Source organism: Pan troglodytes, chromosome 14 (genome assembly GCF_028858775.2).
Source record: "Pan troglodytes isolate AG18354 chromosome 14, NHGRI_mPanTro3-v2.0_pri, whole genome shotgun sequence".
Taxonomy (NCBI): Eukaryota; Metazoa; Chordata; class Mammalia; order Primates; family Hominidae; genus Pan; species Pan troglodytes.
This window is the reverse complement of record NC_072412.2, coordinates 90,710,501-90,725,935: the sequence shown is the minus strand read 5'-3', so window position 1 is coordinate 90,725,935 and position 15,435 is coordinate 90,710,501. Positions and strand designations below refer to the sequence as shown.

At 35.4% G+C, this 15,435-nt stretch overlaps 1 long non-coding RNA gene across 1 annotated transcript in view; it reads left to right on the top strand.

Annotated features, from left to right (window-relative positions):
* LOC129136787 (uncharacterized) overlaps positions 1 to 15,008 on the top strand; it is a 147,088-nt gene extending 132,080 nt beyond the window's left edge. The window contains exon 4 of the long non-coding RNA XR_008538705.2: positions 14,915 to 15,008. This is a non-coding gene — a long non-coding RNA (uncharacterized LOC129136787). The remainder of the gene's footprint in view (positions 1 to 14,914) is intronic.
* The last annotated feature ends 427 nt before the right edge of the window (positions 15,009 to 15,435 follow it).

Below are 15,435 nucleotides of genomic sequence, written 5' to 3'. Positions count from 1 at the left end.
TGATAAACAACTTCATTTCTAGTATGTTACACTCACAAAGCTGTAATTGAATTGAACTTAAAATTGTTCAAGAGCTAAATATTCAAGGTGAACACTAGGTTCTCTGTTATGTGATGGATCTTGTCAGTGTTAAAAAGATATCTATCGAAAAACCAAACTTGGCACACCTTGTGAATTTTTAAAGAATATTTTAATACACCTGTTTCATTTTTAACAGTTTTCTCCATCCCAACTCTATGTCTCTCTTCATCTCTTTCAATATCACTTTTAGTACTGAAGAATGTGTCTATAAAACAGCCGCAATAGGATCTTGCTTTGGTCAGACACTCAAACTTGCCATTAAACAGATGCTGGAAGGCCACAGTCTACAAAGACATGCCACTCCACAATGAGTCTCTGAAAAAACTAATGAGCCCACACAACTTCAACGTACTCCTTAGCCCATAAGTTGTAAAACAGATTTTAAAAGTTAATGCCTGGCCGGGCACGGTAGCTCACGCCTGTAATCCCAGCACTTTGGGAGGACGAGGCGGGTGGATCACAAGGTCAGGAGATCGAGACCATCCTGGCTAACAAGGTGAAACCCCGTCTCTACTAAAAATACAAAAAAATTAGCCGGGCGTGGTGGCGGGCACCTGTAGTCCCAGCTACTAGGGAGGCTGAGGCAGGAGAATGGTGTGAACCCGGGAGTTTGAGCTTGCAGTGAGCCGAGATCACGCCACTGCACTCCAGCCTGGGTGACAGAGTGAGACTCCGTCTCAAAAGAAAAAAAAAAAAGTTAATGCCCTTTTCAGTTACCTTTCTTTTTTACTAATAAAAATATATTATTAAATTTTAATTCTCAGCATCAAGATTGATTGATACTATGAACAGATACATGAATGACATTTTCTGAAAGATAAGATTACATATATACCTATCTATTCCTATCACTGTAACACTGATTTGTAAATTTAAACATTGCTCTTTTCCGCTGGGAGAGGTGGCTCACGCCTGAATCCCAGCACTTTGGGAGGCCCAGGCAGGCGGATCATCTGAGGTCAGGAGTTCGAGACCGGCTGGGCCAACATGGCGAAACCCCCGTTTTTATTAAAAATACAAAAATGAGTCGGGCATGGTGGGGTGTGCTTGTAATCCCAGCTACTTAGGAGGCTGTCAGGAGAATTGCTTGAATCCGGGAGGAGGAGGTTGCAGTGAGCCAAGATCGCGCCACTGCACTCCAGCCTGGGCGACAGAGACTCAGTCTCAAAAAAAAAAAAAAAAAAAAAAAAAGGAAAAGAAAAAAAATTGCTCTTTTCCTTTGTTAGAGTTACAGCTTTCCTAAATGAATTATGCTGGGTCACATTATCATAATCACAGTAACCAAGAAATTGACTAATAATTTAAGTATCTACTGGCTGGGAGTGGTGGCTCATGCCTATAATCGCAGCACTTTGAGAGGCCATGGCAGACGGATCACCTGAGGTCAGGAGTTCAAGACTAACCTAGCCAACATGGTGGGCCCCATCTCTGCCAAAAATACAAAAATTAGCCAGGCATGGTGGCGGGTGCCAGTAATCCCAGCTACTCAAGAAGCTGAGGCAGGAGAATCGCTTGAGTCTGGGAGGCAGAGGTTGCTGTGAGCTGAGATCGCGCCATTGCACTCCAGCCTGTTGACAAGAGCAAAACTCTGTCAAAAAAAAAAAAAAAATGCCATAAATAAATAAATAAATAATAAAATAAAATAAAATAAAATCTATGACTTGGTAATTCAGTAGATTTGTATGTGTGATCTTTTGTATCTTGACTAAAAGGAGGTGAGTGTTAAGATTCAGGGATATCATTCCTTTTGACTCTTGTATACTCATGACATAATAGGGCAATAAGAGATATATTGTTCTTTTCCAAAACAAACACCCAAGTGAAATGTTGTCTTTTACAGACATATCTATCTTGAATTCATGGAATCAGAATTATGCTAGTGACATTTTTGCAAAATAAATCAGAAATATGTTAAATATTATTTGCTTTTTTCTCTACTTTATTGATATACAAATGCTTTCTCTTGAAGACCAAATTTACTAGCAAAAATGTAACAAGTATGTATCAGTTGATAATTTCTAAAACTGTACTGTAAACCATAATCTTTCCTGAAAACTCTCAACCCTAATATTCTACCAAGGAATATCTTTATTTGGATGTTTGTTGTGAAAACACAATTTCAAAATTAACTCTTTTGGCTTCCTGACAAATATTTTTTTGCTCTTAAATTTTCTACAGTAAATTGTATGTTTCTATATCTCTTTTGGCAATCATCAATTGTTAAAGAGTTAAAAGAATTACAAGTATATATTAGCGGTATTATGTTAATATTTGGATTTTGAATGTAAAAAAAGGATGCATTACTACTGAGTGACCAAGGATTTTCCAAAAATTGCATATCTTTTTTGGTTGGACAAAGTAATAAATACAATAGCAGAATATTATTGAAGGATTCTCACAGGCTGTGATACTGTAAAATAAAAAATTTATATTTGGTTTCTGCTCCATTTCTGTCACAGAGCTTCTAAAACCCTTGTAATTTCCTGAGCAGTAAGGGTACTGTACACATATTTTTTGTCTAATATGTGGTCCTTGGGCCAGGTTTCTGTCACAGAACTCCTAATCCTTTGGAAATTCCTGGGTAGCATAAGTGTCTTTTGTTCTAACGAGGCAACTCTTACTGGGTTTCTAGATGGGGGCTGATCACCCTAATGACCAGGCTTTATGAGAAAATTGGAAATTTTAGCTCCATCTTGCATTTCTGGAAGGAGAGAGGGGCTGGAGATTTTGATAGTAATTGATCATTCCTGTGTGATCAATTATTATGAAGCCTCCATAAAAATCCCCGAAGTATAAAGTTCAGAGAGTTTCTGGGTTGCTGGGCACATGGAGGTGCTAGGAAGGTGGCACACGTGGAGAGGACATGGAAGCTCCCCACCCCTTCCCATACCTTACCCTATTAATCTCTTCTATCTGGCTGTTCATCTGTATCCTTTGTGTTATCCTTTAGAATAAACCAGAGAAAGTCAGTAAAGCACTTTTTTGAGTTTTGTTAGTCTCTCTAGAAAATGATTTAGCCCAAGGAGAGAGTTGTGGAAAGCTCTGATTTCCAACCAAATAGGACAAAAGCTGTGAAAAACCTGGAGCCTACTCTTGTGAATGGCATCTGAAGAGGGGGACAGTCTTTGGGGACAAAGCCCTTAACCTGCGGGTTCTGACACTATCTTCAGGTAGTGTCAGATTGAATGGAATTACAGGACACCCATCTTGTGCTAGAGAACGCTGATTGGGTCACAGTGGTATTGTCTGTTGAGTATGAGATTAGGAACAACAACTTTTTTCCTATTTTATACACAAGCCTTCCTACATCATGTTTGTGTGTTTGTATATGTGCTCCTACAGAAGAAGTTAATGTATCCCTATTTGTATATATTTGTATATAATATACTTAATATGCCATTAAATTATATATATATGTTTTCTCATTGCCATTTTTTTACTTGGTCTGAGTTGGAAGCATGACAGGCCAAACTAATGTTGTGTAATTTTTTTGAACTGTTTGAATAGTATTCAACAATTTCCTATTTCTTCCCATTAAGATGAAGATCTATTTAATTCATTACCATTATTGTTTGAAATACAAACTCACAAAGCTAAAATCAAAGGATATATAGAGTTAGCCTTTCCTATCCATGGGGTCTGTATCTGTGGACTCAACAAACCACAATGGAAAATACTTGAAAAAATAAAATGCTTGCATACTAAACATTTACAAACTTGTTTTGGTCATTATTCCCTAAATAATACAGCATAACAAGTATTTACATAGCATTTACATTGCTTTATGTATTATAAGTAATTTTGAGATGATTTAAAATACACTGGAGGATTTCATAGGTTATATGCCAATACTATGCCATTTTAGATATGGAAACTTGAGCATATAGCTATCTGCTGGAGCTCCTGGAACCAATACCCCACAGATACTGAGAAAAAACTGTATATATTAACTATCATAAAATCACTGTTATAAATATGAAGCAAAATATAGAAGAACTAAGTAAAAAGAGACCTATTAAAATATTGACTAATTTTTTTTAATTCAGGGAAATTACATGTCTACATATTTTATGTAAATTTGTAGCAATTAAACTTTGCTAGATAACATAAAAAATCAAATTATTCAAGATAAAACCAAAAAATCATTTAGAGATAGAATGGGGATGAACATTTCCTCAATCATCTAGCATAATGCTTTTTTAAAAAAGATTCAGAGTTAAGATAATTCAGACCTCAGAGGTTTATACATTTTTCCAATAAAGCGCCAGATTCTAAATATTTTAGGGTTTGAAGGCCATATGGCCTATTTTTTTTTTTTTTTTGCCAATCCTCAACTGTGTCATTGTAGCATAAAAGCTGACATAATCAACACTGGACAAATGGGTCTAATTTTTCATTTCTTTTTCAACACAAACAGATTGGTGACAGGGTTTATTCAGCAGCACCATAGTTTGCCAACCCTGGAAGATGATTAGTTTTAGAACCCATCAACTTGCATACAATAGTAGTAATATTTGAATTTCTTTTTAATTTTCTTTTTTTTTTTTCTTTTGAGACGGAGTCTCCCTCTGTCGCCCAGGCTGGAGTACAGTGGCGCCATCTCAGCCCACTGCAAGCTCTGCCTCCCGGGTTCGCGCCATTCTCCTGCCTCAGCCTCCTGAGTAATTGGGACTACCGGCGCGTGCCACCATGCCTGGCTAATTGTTTGTATTTTTAGTAGAGACAGGGTTTCACTGTGTTAGCCAGGACGGTCTCGATCTCCTGACCTTATGATCCACCCTCCTCGGCCTCCCAAAGTGCTGGGATTACAGGCGTGAGCCACCGCGCCCGGCCTTCTTTTTAATTTTCATGACATTAAACTGACTTCCTGAACGAGGTGATGCACTCTAAATTCTGCTCCTGTCAGACAGACATATGCATATATAAGGTAAATCACAAACTTGATATTGCCATATACTCTAGAACAAGACTGTTTAGGCTTGAAACCCTCTGTGTCACACAATAAATGTGATTTCAGTAAAATGTTTTCACCTCATTTGTTTTGTCCCATCTTGTAACCTAATTATTTTGACATAAAATGAAAAAAAAAAAGAGCATTTTGGAAAGGCATCCACAATAAACCATACTGTTTTGCTAAGAGATCAATATTTTTATTCTTCCAAATGCCAAAACTGCATAAGAAAAGTAAACTAATATTTTTCAAAGATATAGTTTATGTTTTTGTGTTCTGTTGGCAATTAACATAAAACATTGGAATATAATAGATGAAAGTGACATTACAAATTAAGATAATTAAGATTAGCAATGATTTCATTATTAATATGCCTGCCAAGAAAAAGACAAACGTCTTCTATGTGAACCATCTGCAAATTAATAATGGAATCAGAGGATGGTATACAGAGGTTTAAAATCAAGAAAGCTCTTGAGGGCAATTTAGTATATGATTAAGGAGTTTCTAAAATATAATTTCTTATGGTAAGACTACTAAAATAATATGAATGAGAATGCACAAAACCTTAAATGACTTGTGTAAGCATAATGATACATCTGAAAACTAGCATTTTACGGATAGTTTAAGAATTAGCAATAATAGCATAATAGTAAGATGTAGGTAGAGATGCAGAATATAATTTTTTAATCAAATCCAACTTTTTTGATTTATCATGTTTCTCAAAATGTGACAGAAAATGGAACAGTATATGCCTTTCCTTGTTTATATTTACCTCAGAACAATCCATTTTGAGGAAAAGACACACACACATCTTTCCATTAAAAATAGTTGAGATTGACTCATGTATTTTTAAACCATTCCATTCTGTTAATCATTAATGATATTGTTACTTAAAGACAGCCTGTTTTCACCTTGCAATTTCTTATTCAGTTGGATGCACAGACTACAGTTTTGTAACGTGAGTGGTTTATGCAAACATTGATTTAGTATTGATGCAAAAATCCAAATATTAATAGTTGACAAGTTTGTCGTAATTGGAAGATGTAAAATGAGTCAATTTATGATTTTGTGTTTACTGACACAAATAAAATATGTAAATGATATAACCAGCACAGTGTAGGCTAATATATTGACTATATATGACAAAGATTCAATTTATTTCATATCTGTAAAGAACAGAAATATTTACTCTGTCAAAATTAATTATGTTTTATGTGCCATGTTATTTCTGTTGTAAAAAATAGAAAGTTTCTTGGCCATTTTCAAATTAAAAAACTATATTATAAAAGTTTTATATTTAAAATAGGAATATTTAAATATAAGCTAATAATTCACATTACATGTTTGTTTTTAAAACACCAATACTGTGTTTTCTATGCATATAAACTCTGTTTTATTTGAATTGCTTATAAAATGATTCCCAGACTCTTCCTTTTCATAAATTAATTTACAAATGTAGCTGCTTTTTTTGTAGGGCAAAAAAAGTAATAGAAAACTTAACTTGTAACAGCTGATAATGTTCTTTGTTCTTATTAGCAATAAAATGTAAGTTTAAACTATATGTAAAATAAACAGATTAAAAATGTAAAAACAAGCTGTGCATGGTGGCTCACACTTGTCCTCTAGCATTATGGGAGGCCAAAACGGGTGGATTGCTTGAGCCCAAGAGTTCAAGACCAGCCTGGGTAACATGCCAAAAACTGTTTTCTACAAAAAACACACAAAAAAATTAGCTGGACATGGTGGCATGTGCCTGTAGTCCCTGCTATTCGGGAGGCTGAAGTGGGAGAATCACCTGAGCCTGGAGAAGTCAAGGCTTCAGTGAGCGATGAATGCACCACTGAACTCCAGCCTGGGTGACAGAGTAAGACCCTGTCTCAAAAAGAAAAAAAATTTAAAAAGAGGAGCACAAATACCATTATACCATTTCACATATATTTGACAAATTAAATGCAATATTGACAAATATGTGGTAATGCAGCCAGCAAATCTTTTAAAAACTTAAAATAAATTGGATAGTATTTTGTCAATATAAAGTGTATTTGAATACAGAAAGCATCTTACTACAGAAATGTGAACAAACTATAGATTTCTATTTCTAAAACACATGAATGGAAATAATCATAACAAAGGGAACCTGTAAAATTCAAAAGAAGTGTAACAATGATAGCATCTGAATATTTAGTTAATACATGCTTATTGGATGTTTTCTTTTAATCACGAGTGAATCCATCTAATTGAACCTGCTTCCAGCCAATATTTTTTTCTCCACACATGGCACCTCACATTTTAAACTAGATTTATAAATGACCCTGCTGTATTGTGTATTTAGTCTGAACATTTGGACACACTTCACCTTCTACATTAGGATAATTTTAGGTATCCAAATTTGTCCATTTGTTTTTATTTTTACATTGCATGTTAAATCAACCTATCCGTACTTTAAAAATTATTGTTACATTTATATGTGCCAATTTTATGCTTTACCTCATCTGTGATGTCTTCTTTAAACATTTGCCACACAAGATATCTGGCGGTTGGGGGAATACTTATAGGGTGAATAAAGTCTTCATATAAATTTACAAGCAAATGGCAAATTATTTCCTAAATAGGTTTTAAAAACTTCTATAAGATCTCTTCCTTTAGATATTTTATATAAATTTTTTTCAAAATACATTTTAATAACATATTGATTTATAAAACAATTATAAATAAAATTAAGTGTAAATATCATATATGTCATATTTGATAATACCTGGCCTTTATTGAAGCAATTAGTAATTTGGGGGTCCTCTGATAATATGTGAATTTTATTGTGTTTTAATTTTTTTCTATGAAACACTACAGACAATATGTCATGAAGAAACTATAATGTAAAGTTAAATTTTTTACAAGTGCATTTTTGTTTTGTTTTGTTCCAATTATGTCCCTAAGCTCAACCATATTGTATTTCATTTGTGGCGTTTAATACTTGAGGTGAGTCTTACTGTGAGCAGCTCCTATAGGCAATGGAAAGTTCTAGACTATAACTTTTAACATTTCTTTCCCTCAAAAAAGTGAAGATTGCAATAATTATGTGATGAAGGCAGGGGAATATTTTTCCATTGCACAAGTACTGGATGACTGAATTCTTGTAAGAAAGAAAATGTGATTATATAATTTTCAAATGTGATTTATACTTTCCATGCCCAGAAAATTATAATATGTAGAATGTTATAATAAGATGTATTCATTCCAAGGAAATGAACTCTATTTTATAGTTAATCATATAGAACACAGATCTCTTTGACTATAATTAAATTGACAGCAGTTTTTGCAAAAGGCCGATGAAGTCGATGACCCGGACACAACCCTTTTATGGAACACTTTGGGGAAATAACACAGGAGCCTTGATCACAAAGTATTATTGGTCTACTGATCCCGACAAAAACCATATTGTATTCACCACATTTAGACTTCAAAATTTTACCAAAGGCTCAATTTTTATATTTTACAGCACATATACTAACGTGTGCTCTCAGAAAATAAGCAAATGTATATTTTATTTAATAAAACACTGTTAAAAGAAAAATGTTTATATACCAGTAGCACATTTAAACAATTATGTAACATTAGTACTTCAATCATATGCATTTAAGCATACCTTATACATACTTTTGAAATAGTCTAAGTTTGCTGTGCTTTATATGTGAGGTTGCAGGAAGATGAGAAAGAAGAGTGATATGGAATTAAAGGCTGACAGATTTGCAAATGTGGAAAATTTGATGGAAGAATCACATAGTGTTTAGGAGAATTTATAAAGTGCTCCTGCCTCTAGCATTAAATGAGGATCTGAAAATGTGGACAAATTTAGTGAAAAATATTCTTAATATATGATTTGGTTCGAATTTGTGTCCCTGCACAAATCTCATGTCAAATTGTGATCCAGAGTGTTGGGGGAGGGGCCTGGTGGGAGGTGATTGGATCTTGGTAGAGGTTTCTAATGGTTTAGCTCATTCCCCTAGTGTTACTTTGTGATGGACTTCTCCCAAGATCTGCTTGTTCAAAAGTGAGTAGCACTTCCCCGATCTCTCTTCTTCCTGCTTCCAAGTAAGACGTGCTTGCTTCCCCTTTGCCTTCCACCACGGTTGTTAAGTTTCCTGAGGCCTCCCCAGAAGCAAAAGCCTGTACAGCCTGTACAGCCTGCAAAACTGTGAGCCAACTAAAATTCTTTTTTAAATAAATTACCCAGTCTCAGATAATGTCTTTATAGCAGTGTGAGAACAGACTCATACAATATATTATTATGGTCCTATTCAATTTAAACAAAATTAATAATAGAAAATAAAAATTTCTTAAAAGTTCATTTTTCCCCTGATGGCTAAATAGCTAAACTCTGAAAATGTATAGCTCAGAAATTTTGCAAAACAGTTTCTAAGAAACACATGGCATTGCTTGATATTATCCAAAACAGCTTCTTGTTTTTAAATTTTATTTGTCATATTTAGAAGAGAGTATCTACTGTGCTATGCATCAGTAGTTACTTAAATAAAATCCGAAATAGGGCTAAAATTCAATGGAGGGCCATTTCTTTGGAATGTTGTGATGATATCACTATCATTTCATTTGCTATGGTGTTAGCTATTTAACCTCTTTCACTGATTTTCTGGTTACTTGGCTACAGTTAATGAAATTTACAGGAAGGAGGGAAGAGAGCTGAGCGTAAAGGGAGAAGGACATAGGGTTTTCATGTAGAGAGAATAAGAGATTACATCATGTTTTAATATAGGACGTTATTCAGATGAAATAAATCCAGATTAGCTTTTCCTGCTTAAAGTATTAGGCCAGGATAAGGATTAACACTTACAACATCTGAATAAAATTGGTTTCTTTAGAACAGTGTTTGGTGGCTTGAACACAACATACAAAAGCTTCATATAATAAAATCTGTTCTTCACTTATCATAAATATAACAAGCCATATTTTCTTTACAAATAAAAGATTATCTTCCTCTTTTAATAAATCATTGCCTTATTGGTTCAACGGTAAGTCACTTGTTGCTAGTTAGCACAGAAGCAATGCATTTTCTATATATTAATCTTATTTAACACATAAAGCTGAATATCTGAGATTTCCTCAATTAATATTAAAATCAAAATGTTGCCAATAAGACTTACGAAGTGAAAATGATGTCTAAAATGCAGATAAGTTATGGTGTGATATATGCATGCATTTTCATAGGAGAGCCAAATTTGAATCTGTAATCTCTTGATCTTTACAACTCTTTTATCTTCTGTCAGTCTTGCTTAGCAATGCATACTGACCTGATTTCAGTAGTTGATCATCTTTATTTCTGATGTTAAGATGTATCACATGTCCAAACTTGACCTAGTTCCATTTGGCACAGAGGGAAATCGTCATATATAAGTGTAAAGCTACATAATAATACCATGTTTAGAGTTTTCTTTGTGGGTATTATCTGTTTTATTATCATATGCATTTTTAAATGAGAGTGTCGATAGCCTAAAAGAGAAACATGGAGATGGAATTTGAATGATGTTAATAAGATGATATGACACAGCTTTGCAGCATGTTTTTGTTCAATTTTTAGTTGAAGAATAGACATAATTCTATTTCATTCCTACATCATTTCTTTCTCACATAATCTCTGAAGTTAGTGCACCATTTCATTGGTGCTGATAATTACATTCTTCCACAATCATTTAGAGAATCATAGTAATAATAATAATGGATATAGTTATCAAGGCAATAATAATTACTTAGAATTTGAACTGTAAATATGACTACCTGAATTCAAATCGTGGTTTTGCATTCTGTTATTTGTATAATCTTGAGCAATTTACTTAACCTCTCTCTGTTTCATTTCCTTATCTTCAAAGGAAGATAAAAAAATAACTGACTTCATGAGATTTGAAGATTCTATCAAGTAATAGTAAGTGTTGGCATTTGGCATTATGCAAGCTTGCTTTAAAAAAGTGAACAACCTCTCTCAATTAATCCTTATAGCCTGTTTGAGGCAGTCACTGTATATTTTTGCCAATTCCAAGTGAAAAAATGAAGCTCTAAAATGTTAAATAACTTCCCCAAAGATATAGATAGAAAGTAGACTCTACTCAGGCCTGGTGGCGCCAACCTGTAATCTCAGCTATTTGTGAGGCTGAGGTGGTAGGATTGCTTGAGCTCAGAAATTCAAGAACAGCCTGGGCAAAATATCAAGAACCCATCTCTAAGAAATAGTAATATGAAAAGCAGAATCTAGATGTGGGGGCTTGTGTTTATAACTTAAATCCGATACTATTATAACACTCCCTATCCCTAATTCATATAAACAAGTACATAGGTATCGTAGTATGTGAAAATGTCCCTTAACATTTAGAATGTATACGATAAGTCTGTAAACTATTAAATATTTGAGAAGTTGAAAGAGTGGTTATTTATATAATCATCTTAAAATGTTTAGAGATAAATTTAAAGTGCCTAAACAGAAGAAAGTAAAACAGCTTATTTAGTGGATGCCAAAATCAAAATATAAAATACCAAAATGAAAATTCTCACATTTCTCATTCATTAAAAAGTTTTCATTGTTTGTTTATTATTCAGTAGGAGAAAGCATTTAGTGCATTTTAAAGTTTTATTTTAGTTGACAAATAATAAATATTTATATATATGTATGGAATAGGTGTTTTGATACATGTATACATTGTAGAATGGTCAAACAGGGTAATTAGCATATCCATCACATCAAATAGTTTCCATTTCTTTTCTATGAGAACATTTAAAATTTTCCTTTAGCTATTTTGAAATATTCAAAAGATTATTATTAACTATAGTCACTTTGATGCACAAGAGAACACCAGAACTTATTCTTCTATAACTGTAATTTTGTTCCCATTGGGCAACATCTTTCTTTTTTTCATCCACTTTACCCACCCCACTCAAAGCCTTTCATAGCCACCATTCTATTCTTTACTTCTGCAAGTTCAACTGTATTAGATTCCATATATGAGTGAGATCATATGGTGTTTGTCTCTTTATGCTTGGCTTATTCCACTTCAGTCAATCAAAGATTAAATATACTCTAGCCTAAAAGCTTAGCTATCCAGCATTAAAAAATAAAAGACCAAACAGTGAATATGACATTCCCTACATAAGAGAAGAAAAACAAAAACAGCAATAAAGCAAAATAAATTTTTTAAAAATTATAGCATTCAAATAATTTTATCTCTGAGTCTCAATTTCCTTTCTGTATAATGGAGATGAAAAACATTAACTTTTACACAAAAATCTTTGAAAAATATCACTATTATTCAAATAAAATATTTTATATTTTCTGTTTGCTGTTTTTTCTGCAACTTCATACAACACTCAAATCTCAGATGTCATTTAATATATAATATAAAGTTGGGCCTGATGCGGTGGCTCACACCTATAATCCCAGCACTTTGGGAGGCTAAGGCAGGAGGATCACAAGGTCAAGAGATCAAGACCATCCTGGCCAACGTGGTGAAACCCCATCTCTACTGAAAAATACAAAAATTAGCTGGGCGTGGTGGAGTGTGCCTATAGTCCCAGCTACTCAAGAGGCTGAGGCAGGAGAATCGCTGAAACCCAGGAAGCAGAGATTGCAATGAACCGAGATCAAGCCACTGCACGGTAGCCTGGCAGAAGAGCGAGACTGCATCTCAAAAAATAAAAATAAATGAAATAAAATAAAGTTAGGTGTATTACTACTAAGTTGATTTAAGATTGTATAATAGGTACTAAATAAAAGTCTGAATCATATATTAATAGAGGATCATCTGCTTATAGATTTTAAAAATTTCAATGTACCCAACAAATTCACCTCATTTGGAATAATTGATATATCATTCTTCTTATTCCTCAGTGATATTTCTCTATCAATCTGTTTTCCAGTGTAGACTTTACTAACAGCACTAGAGTTTTATAAATATCCAAGAAAATATTCAGGAAATTCTACACCATTTGACTGGTATGAGATATTTTCAGTTCCTCCCATCTGGGAAACCATCCGAAGCTCATGAGCAGAAAGAGTCACCTGAGAGAATACATGTTTTTGTTTATTTTTTTCTTATTTGCAATTATTCCACTTCATGTTCACACTGACTCTTCTAAGAACCATTGTTCTAGAAAATCCTCCAACCCGTGATCCTTTCTATGTTGCTGATATGGTTTGGCGCTGTGTTTCCCCACCCAAATCTCATCTTGAACTGTACTCCCAAAATTTCCACGTGTTGTGGGAGGGACCCAGTGGGAGATAATCTGAATTACGGGGGTGGTTTCCCTCATACTGTTCTCATGGTAGTGCATAAGTCTCATGAGATGTGATGGTTTTATCAGCAGTTTCAGTTTTTGCATCTTCCTCATTTTTCTCTTGCTGCTGCCATGTAAGAAGTGCCTTTTGCCTCCTGCCATGATTCTGAGGCTTCCCCTGCCATGTGATATTGTAAGTGCAATTAAACCTCTTTTCCTTCCCAGTCTTGGGTATGTCTTTATCAGTAGCGTCAAAACGGACTAATACAGTAAATTGGTGGGCCGGGCGCAGTGGCTGATGCCTGTAATTCCACCACCTTGGGAGGCTGAGGCGGGTGGATCATGAGGTTAGGAGTTCAAGACCAGCCTGACCAACAAGGTGAAACCCTGTCTCTACTAAAAATACAAAAATTAGCCAGGCATGGTAGTGAGCACCTGTAACCCCAGCTACTCAGAAGGGTGAGGCTGGAGAATCGCTTGAACCTGGGAGGCAGAAGTTGCAGTGAGCTGAGATGGTGCCACTGTACTCCAGCCTGGGCAACAAGAGTGAAATTCCATCTAAAAAAAAAAAAAACAAAAACAAAACCAGTAAATTGGTAATGAGAGTGAGGTGTTGCAGAAAAGATATCCAAAAATGTGGAAGTGACTTTGGAACTGGGTAACAGGCAGAGATTGGAACAGTTTGGAGGGCTCAGAAGAAGACAGGAAAATGTGGGAAAGTTTGGAAACTCCTAGAGACTTGTTTGACAAAAATTCTGATAGTGATATGAAAAATAAGGTCCAATCTGAGATGGTCTCAGATGAAGATGAGGAATCTGTTGGGAACTGGAGCAAAGGTGACTCTTGTTACATTTTAGGAAACAGACTGCTGGCATTTTGCCCCTTCCATAGAGATTTGTGGAACTTTGAACTTGAGAGAGATGATTTAGGGTATCTGGTGGAAGAAATTTCTAAGCAGCTGGATTGACAGAATGGTGGAATAGCCTTTTGAAGTCACAATTACAATGGCAACTATGTGACAACAGTTTGCAGGGCTGGGACAAAGTTCTCCAGAAGGCTGTGTATGCTCTGAATCACCATCCATTATATGGTACTGTTTCTCCCATAGCCACGATTCATGGGTCCAGGAATCAAGGGGTGGAGTGGAAGTGGCACCACTCAACAGCCCCCCTAGTGATCCACTAGCAAAATTTTTGCTTCCTGTTCCCATGACATTGCATTTTGCCGGCCTAGAGGTCTTAGTTCCAGAGGGAGGAACACTGCCACCAGGGGACACAACAATTATTCCATTAAACTGGAAGTTAAAACTGCCACCTGGACACTTTGCGCTCCACCTACCTTTAAGTCAACAAGCTAAGAAGGCAGTTACGGTGTTAGCTGGAGTGAGTGACTCGGACTATCAAGATGAAATCAGTCTACCACTCCACAACAGAGGTAAGAAAGAGTATGCATGGAATACAGGAAATCCATCAGGGCGTCTCTTAGTATTACCATACTCTGTGATTGAGATCAATGGGAAACTATAACAGCCCAATCCAGGCAGAAAAATGTAAAAAGAGAGACTGGCCTTGCCTCCCAGCTTACATCTTTCTCCCATGCTTCTTGCCCTAGAACATCCGACTCCAAGTTCTACAGTTTTGGAACTCGGAGTGGCTCTCCTTGCTCCTCATCCTGCAGATGGCCTATTGACGGACCTTGTGATTGTGTGAGTTAAGACTTTGGGGGACTGTTGGGAAGGCATGATTGGTTTTGAAATGTGAGGACATGAGATTTGGAGGGGTCAGGGGTGGAATGATATGGTTTAGCTCTGTGTCCCCACCCAAATCTCATCTTGAATTGTACTCTCATAATTCCCACGCATTGTGGGAGGGATCTGGTGGGAGGTAATTTGAATTTTATGGTTGTGAATAACTCTCACAAGATCTGGTGGTTTTATCAGGGCTCTCTGGTTTTGCATCTTCCTCATTTTTCTCTTGCCGCCGCCATGTAAGAAATGCCTTTCACCTCCCACCATGATTCTGATGTCTCCCCAGCCATGTGGAACTGTAAGTCCAATTAAACCTTTTTTCTTCCCAGTCTTGGGTATGTCTTTATCAGCAGCGTGAAAATGGACTAATAGTGTTGCTATACTA